Source organism: Bison bison, unplaced genomic scaffold (assembly GCF_000754665.1).
Source record: "Bison bison bison isolate TAMUID 2011002044 unplaced genomic scaffold, Bison_UMD1.0 scf7180017864134, whole genome shotgun sequence".
Classification (NCBI taxonomy): Eukaryota; Metazoa; Chordata; class Mammalia; order Artiodactyla; family Bovidae; genus Bison; species Bison bison.
The window spans coordinates 7,722,731-7,731,412 of NW_011494706.1; the positions used below are offsets into that span (position 1 = coordinate 7,722,731).

At 40.6% G+C, this 8,682-nt stretch overlaps 1 pseudogene; it reads right to left on the reverse strand.

Moving 5' to 3' along the window:
* Positions 1–210: 210 nt before the first annotated feature.
* Positions 211–8,682, reverse strand: part of LOC104988481 — a 55,625-nt pseudogene continuing 47,153 nt past the window's right edge.

Genomic DNA, 8,682 nt, shown 5'->3' on the forward strand with positions numbered 1-8,682 from the left:
GTTCTGAATGTTGAGCTTTAAGCCAACTTTTTCACTCTTGTCTTTCACTTTCATCAAGAGGCTTTTGAGTTCCTCTTCACTTTCTGCCATCAGGGTGGTGTCATCTGCATATCTGAGGTTATTGATATTTCTTCCGGCAATCTTGATTCCAGCTTGTGTTTCTTCCAGCCCAGCATTTCTCATGATGTACTCTGCATATAAGTTAAATAAGCAGGGTGACAATATACAGCCTTGACGTACTCCTTTTCCTATTTGGAACCAGTCAGGGTAGATGGACCATAATCCGGAAGAGCCATAGGATCTTTGGAATGAGAAATGAACTTCAACTTCAAGTCATTACCTGCATGATTCCCTAAACAAGAGAGTCAGCCTGTCCTTTGAAGTTTTGGAGCCAGGCAATGACTTCTCTCTAGCTATGCAAGTCCTAGAATGCATTTCTTCCAATAGAAGGCTGTTCCATCCACATTGAAAATCTGTTGTTTAGTGCAGTCACCTTCATTAATTATCTCAGCTAGATCTTCTGAGTAACTTGCTGCAATTTCTACATCAGTTCTTGCTGCTTCACTTTGCACTTTTATAAAGACAGCATTTTTTTCCCTTAAACTTCGTGAGCCAACTCTGCTAACTTCCAACTTTTCTTCTGCAGCTTCCTCACCTCTCGCAGCCTTTTTGAGTTAGAACTGAGTTAGGGTCTTGCTCTGAACCAGGCTTTGGCCTAAAGGAATGTTGTGGCTGGTATAATCTATCCAGACCATTAAAACTTTCTTCATATCAGCAATAAGGCTGTGTCACTTTCTGGTCCATTGTGTATTCACTGGAGGATCACATTTAATTGCTTTCAAGAACATTTCCTTTGCATTCACAGCTTAGCTGTTGGTGCAAGAGGCCTAGCATTCAGTCTGTCTTGTGTCTTCCTCTCTAAGCTTTGGATTTAAAGTGAGAGACAGGTTAATCTTCCTTTCATTTGAATACTTAGAGGCCATTGTAGTATTGTTAATTGGCCTAATTTCAATATTGTGTCTCAGGAAATAAGGAGACCTGAGGAGAGGGAAAGAGAAGGGGAGTCAGCTGGTCAATGGAATAGTCAGAACATAAACAACATTTATCAGTTAAGTTCACCACCTAATATGGGCATGATTCATGGCACCACAAAACAATTACAACAGAACATCAAAGATTACTGTGACAACCTAGAGGAGTGAGACGGGTTAGGAGGAGGGAGGGAGGTTCAAGAGGGAGAGGACATAAGTATGCCTATGGCTGATTCATGTTGATGGACCCAAGTTAGGGGCATTCTTTCCTTTTTGCATTCTTGCAGATGGGGAATACTGATTGTCATTACACTCTGAGCATCAGCTGAAGTGTCTGGCAGAAGTATGCACTTGGGTCCTCATTATTCCCCAGCACATGGGAATGTGTCTTTACAGACTTGCTCAGCTTCTTCAGGATAACTTTTTCTCCTGACCAAAGCCATATCTGACTGCATTTCATGTAAGCATGATACACTTGACTAAAGCTTGTTAATTTAGCTAAAATGTGATAATGTATGCACAGAATTAAAGTTTAGCTGAGTGTATACATTAAAATAATTCAAAGTTCTATAGATTATATATTTAATTGATACCTAAAAATAATTACTGTTAAAAAACTAAAACTAAGGCCTAGTCATCCTGAGTGTACTTGTGCACAGAAGTTCATGAACTGCAGGGGGAACTGTAGACAGCAATTTGGCTTATACAGTTTTCTAACGTCAGCTGTAAGTCTGGCTTGATAATTCAAGCTAAGTAAAGAATCCTTTAAAAACCAAGAAAGTTAGCAGGGGATCATTTCATTTGTAGATTCTGTCAGCCTCAAGCTGGAAGAAATAAACTGATACTCTCATATACAGTTTTTCCCCCTGATAGTTTAATGTTTGCTTAAAAGAATACAAAAGCTATATTGCTTGAATGGTTATCCTTTTAAGCAAATGTTACTGTTCAGTTGTTTCAGGCAGTTCCAAAATGATATGATTAGGGCACTTTTTGCATTTTAACCTGAGTTTGTAGTTCTCTTCTTGTTTGTTACACAATCTCAGCTCTTAGTATTATGCAGCGATGTCTTTGAACTTTTTCAGTTGTACTGCCAGATCCTCTGTTCTTGTTTAATTTTCATCTTTGAACTTGGGGGGTGTTTATTATATGTCTGTATAAAAAACCTCACATAAGGTAGTGTGGTCTCCACATGATTGCAGTTGATATGGTTAGTTAGCTTTCATTCTTTTGGAACTTGAGGATTTTTTTGTTTGTTTGCTTATTTGTTTTTAGTAAAGATTTTAATGATTCCATCTGAAGTGAGAAAATCAGATTTTGTTGTAAGACTGTTATATAACAGACACATTATTAACCACTCTTGGTTTCTGTGTTGTTGAGAAGACCCTGCATATGCAAATGTGTGTGCTCCAGGGTCTCCCAGGCTGTTTTGATGACTTCATTGATAACTCTCATTGGCTGAACAGTTTTAGTTTTGAGGATCAGTGTGTAAAAGAGAATGGTAGGATTGGAAATAAAAGTAAAACACCTTTATATAAAGCACCATATGTACAGTGCATGCCCTACATTTTTATGGTAGCTACAAAAGAGTTTGAAATCTCTGCAGTTAAATGCTGTCTTTCATGTCTTTACTGTCTGCATCACACCTTCATGAAGTTGAATTCTGGTCCACACTCTACCTGGCATCTGGAAACTCGACAACAAACTCTAGAACAGAATGGTCATCATACAGGGAAGGGTGCTTTTTCTCTTCCTGCCTCTGCAGCTGGTTAGTACCTATTTGATAAGCTTTGCTTTGTACTCTGCAACTTTCTTCCCTAGAGTCAGTGAACAGAGGAGTCACTCGCGTAATGGCTTGACCAACTAGATCCCTCAGAAATATAAGTTCACCCCTTCTCCTTTCTTTTCCCAGTCAGACTAATACTTATATATTTACCACAGTCAAAGTCTCTGCCAAAATTGAGGCCCTTGGTAGCCTAGAAGAGTGCAGTAGTAGCTTTGATAGTTCATTGGTTTGTTTATAAAAATAACATTTTTTCCTGATTGCATACTAATCATACAATTACACAATGTTGGACAATACAGGAAAACACACAAAGTACCTATAATCCGCATATTCCAGAGATAGCACTTGATAATATTTTGGTATATAACTTTCTAGTCTTTTCTTTCTTATGCATATGCATTATTATGTGTGAAAAATAATCTCTCTTCTATAAAATGAATAACTTAACACATATTTGCTGAATACTAATTATGTACTGTTGTGTTTGATGCTGGATTATTGTAACTGTTTTAAACATTCTTATAAATGTACTATGCGCATTCTCTCTAATCACACACCATTTATAATCTGTTTTTAGATAAATTTGAGCCTTGACCACCCAGCTCCACTGTGGTTAAGGGAATATGCCATGTGAGAGCAATAGGGAAGAGAACTGGGACTTCCCTTTTGGCTCAGCGGTAAAGCATCTGCCTGCCGATGCAGGAGACATGAGTTCAGTCCCTGGGTTGGGAAGATCCCCTACAGAGGGAAATGGCAACCCATTCCGGTATTTTTGCCTGGGAAATCCCCTGGACAGATGGGCCTGGTGGGCTACAGTCCATGGGGACGTGAAGAGTCGGACACGACTTCGTGACTAAAACAACAACAAAACAACAAGGGAAGAGAACTGGCTTCCAAGGAGGCCTGGTCTGAGTTTGTCAGGTCACCATGTGAAATATGTTCAGAGCTTGGTGAAGGAATCCTTTATTGTTTCCACTCAGTATGACAGAAGTTCCTGGAAAGGTCATCAAAGGACTGGTAGGAAAGCAAGAGGAGTACTTGGAGAAGTATTATTTGAGAATCATCTTCAAATCCTATGTTAAATTAATATTCTGATAAAATAGTGATTAGATTTCATGGCCAATATTGAACTATTTAGATATAAAAGACATTAAATACTTCTAGATCATATATTTGAATCTAATTTTCCCAAAGATGATTCAGAATTGAAGCTTCTGGTATCAAGTACCTTTAATTTTGACATATTTTTCTCTAGAAGGCTTCCCAGGTGTCACAGTTGTAAAGAATGAGCCTGTCAATGCAAGAGACACAAGAGATGAAGGTTTGATCTGTGGATCTGGAATATCCCCTGGAGGAGGAAATGGCAACCCACTCCAGTATTCTTTCCTGGAAAATCCCATGGACAGAGGAGCCTGGTGGGCTACAGTGTGTGGAGTCTGTAGAGTCAGACACGACTGAGCAACTAAGCATGCACATTCTTCTCTAGGCAATGCTTGGACCCATTTTTTAAACCTCTAATCTTTTCACATTTAACCAACCCCTACTCTGAGATATCAGAGAAGGCAATGGTACCCCACTCCAGTACTCTTGCCTGGAAAATCCCATGGTTGGAGGAGTCTAGTAGGCTGCAGTCCATGGGGTCACACAGAGTTGGACACGACTGAAGCGACTTAGCAGCAGCAGCCGCAGCTGCACTCTGAGATATTCTATACACTGCCCCTGAAATAAATTCCTTGATCAACACTGGTAGGCTGAACAGACCTGGCTCTATCAGTCATGGAGCTTACAGTCCAGCAGAGGAAGAGAGAAATGCCATTAAGCATGCAAATAACTAAAAATAAATTGAGAAAAGTGAAGGAAACAGAGCTCTTGGATAGAGAATATAAGATGAGACTTGAATGAGGAGACAGCCAAAGAGCCGTGCAGAATATTTCAGACATAGGGAACAGTTGATGTGAAGACCCTGGTAGTTAGTATGTCTTTGGAACTGAAGGATGCCGGCTACAGCTGGAGAATAGTGAGTGCCTGCTGAGTGGCTTTAGAAGATGTGATAGTGATGGACAGGCACATGGAGAGGTAGAATCATGTGAAATGTAGGGCCTCAAAGTCTGTATGATAGGAAACTTGGATTTTAAGGACAATAAGAAACCACTGAGAGAGAGTAAGCAGGTAAATAATATTTAGAAGTATAATAATATCTACATTTAAAAATAATTTCTATAGCTTAAAGAGAATCAGAGTGGACCCATTGGAGAAGCATGAAGATTAATAAGAAGGCCATTGTAGTAGTTCAGGCAAGAAACGATGGTGACCGGGGTGAAGGTGCTAACCTTCAGTGTGGTGACAGTAGATGGTGACTCTATAGCACCACTATCCAATAGGAATATAATGTGAGCCACAAATGTAAGCCAAATGTATATTTAAAAATTTCTCATGACCGTATTAAAAAAGTAAAAGGAAATAGATTAATTTTAATAATATATTTTATTTAACCCAATATATTAAAAATATCACTTGAACAGAAAATCAATATAAAAGTTATTAGTTGCCTTTCTCTTTTTTGTACTAAGTCTTCAAAATCTGATGTGTATTTTATACTTAGGCACGTCTCAGTTTGGTCCAGCCCCATTTTAAGTACTCAGTGGCCATATGTGGCTGACAGCCAATAGTAGATAATACAGCTGTATAGAACTTGGTGGTCCATTGGATGTAAGGAATTAAGGAGAAGGGGAATTCTAGGATAACCCTATGACTTCTAGTTTGAATGATGGGTTTGTACCTTTTGAGATGAAACAAGTTGAGGGCAAGAAAGGGTTTAAGATAGAGGGAATAAAGAATGCAGCTTTAGACATGATAAACTTGAAACGTATGTAGAGACAACCTTGTCACCCCTGTGAATTAGCTGGCAATGACCTGGCTCCTTTTTCCCTGAGTAGGAGAGGCTGCACTCTACTACCCTCCCCCAAAGAATGCCAGGATTGTTCTGAATACTGGCAGACCTGTTTCTTGAGAACCAGGTGCCCCAAATATAGGGCTTGCACCCACAGAACCAAGTGCAGTAGTGGAAGGGGGCAGGATTGCTCTGCTGGAGGATGTACTCACAGTGTGTTCAGGTCCTCACTGGCCCGGGCAGCCTCCCCACAGGATGACTAGAGGACAAGAGAATCAAGCAACCTGCAGACTTTCTGTTGTGAATAGTTCCTCTGTGCTCCATGTAATGCTTACTGGTATTTATGAGAGGCCCTTAACTAGACAAAAAATGCTGGAGGGAACTTCAGGTAGGCATGCCAGATAAGCCATTTGAATATATGAATGGAGGTTGGAAGAGAATTAATTTCCTTTTTTTTGCAGCTTTATCAGAGACAATGGTGTACAAATAATATTTAAATCCTTAATAATGGTTTAGAGGAGAAGCAAAGAGTAGAGTGTGAGATCCAGGCTGAGGTTCTCCAAATTTTGAGGTTAGGTGGGGGGAAAAAACTAGGGCTGCTCAGAGCCATGGAACCTAGGAGAACAGAATATTTCGAGAAGGTGGCAGTGGTCAGCTGTGGTGATGCTGCGGTCAGAGGTGGAACAGGAGTTCTTCAGAGGTTTCACTGTTGTCCTCTGCTGCTATGCCAGCCCCTACCTTCACAGCCCTCCACCAGCTGCTGCTGCTTCTCTGCTTCTCCTACACCTTTCTGATTTTTGTTTTTGTTTCCCTAAGCCTACTTTTGTGCTTTTCCCCCGTCTCTAGTTGCAGGACGTAGTGCTTTTTATGTCTTTTAACCTTCAATCCTAACCTCAGTTGTTTCACATGATTTGCAATATTGTTGTTCAGTCACTCAGCCATGTCAAACTGTTTGCTACCCCACGGACTGCAGCAAGCCAGGCTTCCCAGTCCTTCACTGTCTCCCTGAGTTAAACTCATGTCCACTGAATTGATGATGCCATCCAACCTTTTTGTCCTCTGTCATCCCCTTCTGCTCCTACCTTCAATCTTTCCCAGCATCAGGTGGCCAAAGTCTTGGAGCTTCAGCTTCAGCATCAGTCCTTCCAGTGAATATTCAGGACTGATTTCCTTTAGGATGGACTGGTTGGATCTCCTTGCAGTCCAAGGGACTCTCAAGAGTCTTCTCTATCACCACAGTTGGAAAACATCAATTCTTCAGAGCTCAGCCTTCTTTATGGTCCAACTTTCACATCCATACATAACTGCTGGAAAAACCATAGCCTTGACTAAAGGGACCTTTGTTGGCAAAGTGATGTCTCTGCTTTTTAATATGCTGTCCAGGTTGGTCATAACTTTTCTTCCAAGGAGCAAGCGTCTTTTAATTTCATGACTGCAGTCACCATCTGCAGTGATTTTGGAGCCCAAGAAAATAAAGTCTGTCACTGTTTCCATTTTCCCCCATCTATTTGCCATGATGGAGAAGCTCTATACAGTCAGCAAAAACAAGACCAGAGCTGACTGTGGCTCAGATCATGAACTCCTTATTGGCAAATTCAGACTTAAATTGAAGAAGTAGGGAAAACCGTTAGACCATTCAGGTGTGACCTAAATCAAATTCCTTACAACTATACAGTGGAAGTGACAAATAGAGTCAAGGGATAAGATCTGATAGACCGAGTGCCTGAAGAACGGTGGACGGAGGTTCGTGACATTCTAGAGGAGGCAGTGATAGAGACCATCCCCAAGAAAAAGAAATGCAAAAAGGCCAAATGGTTGCATGAAGAGGCCTTACAAACAGCTATGAAAAGAAGAGAAGTGAAAGGCAAAGGAGAAAAGGAAAGATACACCCATTTGAATGCAGAGTTCCAAAGAATAGCAGGGAGATATAAGAAAGCCTTCCTCAGTGATCAATGCAAAGAAATAGAGGAAAATAATAGAATGGGAAAGACTAGAGATCTCTTCAAGAAAATTAGAGATACCAAGGGAACATTTCATGCAAAGATGGGCTCAATAAAGGACAGAAATGGTAGGGACCTAACAGAAGCAGAAGATGTTAAGAAGAGGTGACAAGAATATACAGAAGAACTGTTCAAAAAAGATCTTCACAACCCAGGTAATCATGATGGTGAGATCACTCACCTAGAGCCAGACATCCTGGAATGTGAAGTCAAGTGGGCCTTAGGAAACATCACTACAAACAAAGCTAGTGGAGGTGATGGAATTCCAGTTGAGCTATTTCAAATCCTAAAAGATGATGGTGTAAAAGTGCTGCACTCAATATGCCAGCAAATTTGGAAAACTCAGCAGTAGTCACAGGACTGGAAAAGGTCAGTTTTCATTCCAATCCCAAAGAAAGGCAATGCCAAAGAATGCTCAAACTACCGCACAATTGCGGTAGTTTGCACAACTCATCTCACACGCTAGCACAATAATGCTCAAAATTCTCCAAGCCAGGCTTCAACAGTACATGAACCATGAACTTCCAGATGTTCAAGCTGGTTTTAGAAAAGGCAGAGGAACTAGAGATCAAATTGCCAACATCACTGGATCATCGAAAAAGTGAGAGAGTTCCAGAAAAACATCTATTTCTGCTTTATTGACTATGCCAAAGACTTTGACTGTGTGGATCACAATAAACTGTGGAAAATTCTGAAAGAGATAGGAATACCAGACCATCTGACCTGCCTCCTAAGAAATCTGTGTACAAGTCAAGAAGCAATAGTTAGAACTGGACATGGAACAACAGACTGGTTCCAAATCGGGAAAGGAGTACGTCAAGGCTGTATATTGTCACCCTGCTTATTTAACTTATATGCAGAGTACATCATGTGAAATGCCAAGCTGGATGAAGCACAAGCTGGCATCAAGATTGCTGGGAGAAATATCAATGACCTCAGATACGCAGATGACACCACCCTTATGGCAGAAAGCGATGA